This window comes from Hipposideros armiger, unplaced genomic scaffold (genome assembly GCF_001890085.2).
Source record: "Hipposideros armiger isolate ML-2016 unplaced genomic scaffold, ASM189008v1 scaffold_529, whole genome shotgun sequence".
NCBI lineage: Eukaryota > Metazoa > Chordata > Mammalia > Chiroptera > Hipposideridae > Hipposideros > Hipposideros armiger.
The window spans coordinates 1084455-1089628 of record NW_017731879.1 but is presented as its reverse complement, the minus strand read 5'-3'; positions in this window follow the sequence as shown (position 1 = coordinate 1089628).

Sequence of the window (5174 nt, the reverse complement as noted above, 5' to 3'; positions counted from 1 at the left end):
ACCTATAGTGAAGTGACTATGTGACTACTCAACAATTATCCTAAACACTATTAGCTAAGCAGGATCTTAAGATTTATAGGGTGTGTACTTTGACCTTTACTAAGAGACTAGTGTGACTAAAATTACCTTTAGTGTATAAAATAGAATTATTGTGATATATCTATCAGAAGGGGTGTAAGATCTTCATCCTACTGGGGAGCATCCAAAGGGGAATTTAAATCTTCTAAGATATAGAGCAGTATCTGTTTCTCAGTCAGAGCTTCAGAATTTGTCACAATTGCAGTGTGTTTGGCCATGTCAGATACTGAGGCGCAGACGGCTCCCGGCAGTGATGCCGTGTGGGCAGCTGACTCTATAGAGTTGGAGCTCAGAAAGAGTTTGTCTCTAGAGACACAAATTTGGGAGTCATCATTGGTGTGCAGCAGGTACATAGCCATGGGCTGCTGGAGATCGCCTTGCAGGGAGAGCAGCGGACGGACACTGGAGCACTTCAACAGAGGGGGCTGTGACTGTGACTGAGAACCAGCAGCGTATTTTGAGAAGGTGGGAATAGTTAGTTCAGCAAAGGGAAAGGCAGCCCGACTGCAGTGAGTTAAAGAAAGAGAGGGAGAAGAGGAACTGTAGACAGCTACAGGAAGCCTTTCCCAGGAGTTTTGCTGTAGAGGGAAGCAGAGATATGGGGAGGCAGTCAGAGTGGATGTGGAGACAAAGGAAGATATTTTTAAAGATCACATCTGTATGCCTATGGAAACAGTCTAGTAGGGAGGAGAAAATCGATGATGCAGGAGAGAGAGAGATACAAACCACTTGTGTGCTGTCCTTAAAACAGTGAGAGACGAACTAGTGCATAAGTGGAGGGGTTACTTTCAGATAGGAGCAGACAGATAATCTGTAGTAATGGAACAGAAGTGGGTTTAATGGGTTCAATTGTAGACTGTTTGTTGGGTTTGGTGGGAGGAACAGATTTGGAGCAAAATGTGAATTATCATATATTCTTCAGACTAAAAAAAGACTTAAAACAGTTTAACAACTTGCAGTAGTGAACACAGATTTGGGCTATGCTCTGGATCCCAGGCCAGTGGGGCTCCTCAGGGAAAATCCGGACAAATGCTGGTTGACAGGTGTAGTAACTCTCAGTAAATCATAATTTTTTTTGTCACTGTAGCAGGGACAGTGGTGTTCATCAAAACTTAATGTCCATTGGTGGATAAATGGATACAGAAATTGTGATATAGTATATATTGTAAGTCCCCGACTTACGAATGAGTTCCGTTCCGGGTCAACGTTCTTAAGTTGGATTCTTAAGTCCGACAAAGTGAGTATTATACACCTTTGACACAAATATACAATGTAAAGCCAATGGTTGAACAATTCATGTTATAAAAATGAGTGACATCTACCATCTTTTCACCTCAGTCCAATCTTTCAATTATTTTCACTTTTGTTTCCATGGTTATTGCTTTGCCCTTCCTAGCAGTCCCCCCCACATCACCATTGCTTTTCCTCTTGCTTCTGGATATCCTGGGTTCTGATTGAGCACTGTACTACTGTACACTATCGTACTGTACAGTAAGCACACAGCAGCACAACTATGACAATGTCCAGCAGACACGTGAGCTACTCTAGCGATTTGTTTGCATCTACGAATGTTCGTAATGCGAGGTCCGTTTATATCTGTGGAAGTTCGCAACTCGAATGTTTGTAAGTCGGGGACTTATTGTATATATAATGGAATATTACTCAGCCATAAAAAAGAATGAAATCTTGTCATTCACAACAACATGGATGGACCTTGAGGGCATTACGCTAAGTGAAATGAGGAAGACAAATATTATATGATGTCTTTTATATAGAATCTATAAAAACCAACAAAACAAAAAACAAATAAACGAAAAAACAACCAAGCTCATAGATACAGATAACACATTGGTGGTTGCCAAATGCAGAGGTAGGGAATGGGAGAAATGGGTAAAGGAGATCAGCAAGTTAAAAAAAATTCCATCTGCTCCCCACATTTTGAACCCAACCCCTTCCCCCCATCCCCAGCAGGTAGGCAGTGACAGGTGACTATTTCTGGTTAACGGGCAGAAGATGTGATGTGTCACTTCTGGGTTGGAGCACCAAAAGGCCAGACACAGCCCTGCAGCTTCCTCTTCTGCTGCGGTGACCCAAGGTGTCAGTCTGGGTCCTAAAGAACTATATGGAGCAGAGTCCTCACCTTACCTCCTATCCCTTTGCCTCCCATCCTATGCCAGAAGTACATCATGAACTACAGATAGAATTTGTTGCATCAAGCCATTGCCATTTGAGGGTTAAAATGTTACCATGGCATAACCTAGCCTATTACTAACCCAAACACCACATTATCAACCGTGGCAAATAACAGAGGTCAGGGCTGATTTTGGATTAAAGGCCCCAGGATCTCATGAGAGACTACTGTGATGCTGTAAACTTCCTGGAGGTTCTCATGGCTTGCGCTGTGATCATGCCAGGGCAGCTCCATCTCCAGATGGTGTGCATTATAAATCCAGGACTTACCTTTCTTTACCTGGAAGGGAGGTGACAGGTGTCCTCCCCACAGAGCAGTTTTCTTATCCATCATCTAAAAAATTCTGTAATTCTTGGTTTTTAATGAAATTCACACCAGACAAAGGCTCACAACCCAAGCTGGTAGCAGAAAGAGGAGAGAGATGAATCAAAACATCCAAGACCCCCTTCCCCTCTCTTCAAGCAGACAGCTGGTAGGCTGGCCTCTTTCGCAGTCTGCTGCTGGGTACTTTTGCATTTGTGGGCTGTGGGCTCTCTGGGCAACAGGAACTGTTGTTTCATCGGAGTATTCTAAAATTGCCCAGTCTAGAGAATAAAGACAGCCAGGCCGCCCCTTCTCCCTTTCTGAAAGGGAAAGCCAGGCTCTGCATCTAACCAGCTTCCTTCCCACCTGCCACCTAGTGGTTCCCTGGAGAATAGCATTCTTGGCCTAGGGCTGGCGGAAGAAGGCTCGCATTACCTTTGTGCATTCTTATCTGATCTTCATAGGGTATTAGCTCTGGAAGATGCCCTAGAGATAATCTAAGCCAATCTTCTCAATTTTCAGCTCAGGTAACAGAGCCCTAGAACAGAGCAAAGATCTAATTAGTGGAGCCTAAGGCCCTGAGGTGGTCCTTATTTATTTTATTTTTTTTCCTAGTCAAACAGCATGAATTTAATTAAAGTGAACCACAGCCACTGAAAAAGACATTTAACTTGATCTGAAATATTTGCACAAGAAAAAAATATCAACTCTCAGGCCTGACTTGTGATTAACAACTCTATAAAAATATAAAGCAATTTGGATGGATACTTAACTTCGTAAGTTATGTAAATGTCTAATCACTATGTTGTACACCTGAAACTGATATAGTATTGTATTTATCCTTATTTTTTCTTTCAGCATTTACTCACTCATGGAGTCAATCACGCTAACACTCAATCAATATTTGTTTTACGGCTGTGATGCGCAGGCCCGTGCTGCGCACTGCACTGAAAATGGAGGACCCCTAACTTCCCTTAAGGGGCTTCCTGAGAAAGAAGATGGGCACGAAAACGTCCACTACACACAATGACTGCTCTGTAGGAGGCAGAAATGAAGCTGCAGCCAGCCTGCCTGAGCCTCCCCCAGGGGTGGTGTTGAGGCTAACTTCCAGACCAGGGGTTTCTTTGGCAGGTAAGTCTGGGGCAGGCCCAGGCAGGGGGCACCATGTGCAGTGGTGCACAGGACAAATGGAGGTAGGTGATGGACTCCAGCTGCCTCATGGAGTTCAGTATCACCAGAGGGTAAAGCTGGAGGTGAGGGAATAGGCTAGCCAGGAAGTAGACCGGCAGCTGGGTGAGGGGCCTTGTGTGCCTGCATATGTGTTTCGGTTAAGCATCACTGAGGGATTTCTTATTACAAGGAGTAACATGAGCAAATTTATTTGTTCAATAGATCTCTTTGGAGATAGTGAGAAAGACAAATTGGAAGCCAGTGAAACAAGAAGCAGGGAAGCCAGTCAGAAAGCCATAGCAGCAGTCCAGGCCACAGAAAGGTGAGGTCTGCACCAGGACGGCAGTGCGGGTGGGGACGATGGGAGGGGGTGTGTGGGAAACATCAGCAGTGCATTGTTTGCAGTAATAGAGAAGATCCTTGAGTTTTGGTTTGGAAAACTGTGTGAGTGGTGGTACATTCACTAATGTAGGGAAAGGGAAAGGTTTGAGGGCAGGAGGGGGGAATGCAAGAGATGGGGTGTGGACACGCTGAGGGTCCAGGTGCTAGGGGACACTTAGGCAATGATGGCTAGTTCAGTATGTATGTGGCTCTAAGAAGAGCAAGACTGGCTGTAGATACACACGTTAGAGATTAGGTGATGAGCAAAATCATGGCCATGGGTGAAATTGCCCAGGGAATGCCTAAAATGAGATAAGAAAGGACCACAGAAGAAGCCTACCCCAGTTTGGGTTCTCCAGACAGCAAATTCAGAAAGTTCAGTATGAATATTTATTAGAAATACCCTTGGAATTGATACTTAATGGAAGGGTGGGAGAGGAAGTAGGAATGGGCAAAGGGAGAAGGAAAGTTGTGATGTAGACCCAAAAGCTTCAGCTGACTCCTTGGCGAGCTCTGGAGCTACAGTGGCTATTGGAGTTGACTGTGTTGGGCCAAATTATCTGCATCTTCATTTCTTTGCCTCCCATCAGACAGCCATCTCAGGAAAGACCTTTAGGCAAAGCAGCTCTTGGTAGCTGAATTATCCTAAAGGGCTTGACCCTGGAAGGCCGCATTCTCCCAGCGGCTGGACAACAATTTTTTACAGGAGGGAGGATCTGCCCTGGGCCAGAGTTGCAGTTTGGTCCATTAACTGTCACAATTGGACAAGGTAGTACCAAATGGCACTCATGTGCATCACCTGGGTGTCAGACATTTTCCTCTCTGTCCCCACCGGGTAATAAGCCCTATCTACTCCTGATGATCAGGGTGGATTTCCCCTGCCAGGATGATGACTCTTTTTCAACTTGGTGGACTCGGGACACAGGATTCCCAAGTGCCCAGTGGCAGCCATAACATAGCTTAGTGGGACTCTTGCTGTGTCCCCTGGTGGAAGTGACCTCCCTTTGGGAAAAAGAGCCTCTAATCTTGTAGTCCACAAGTGCAGGTTTGG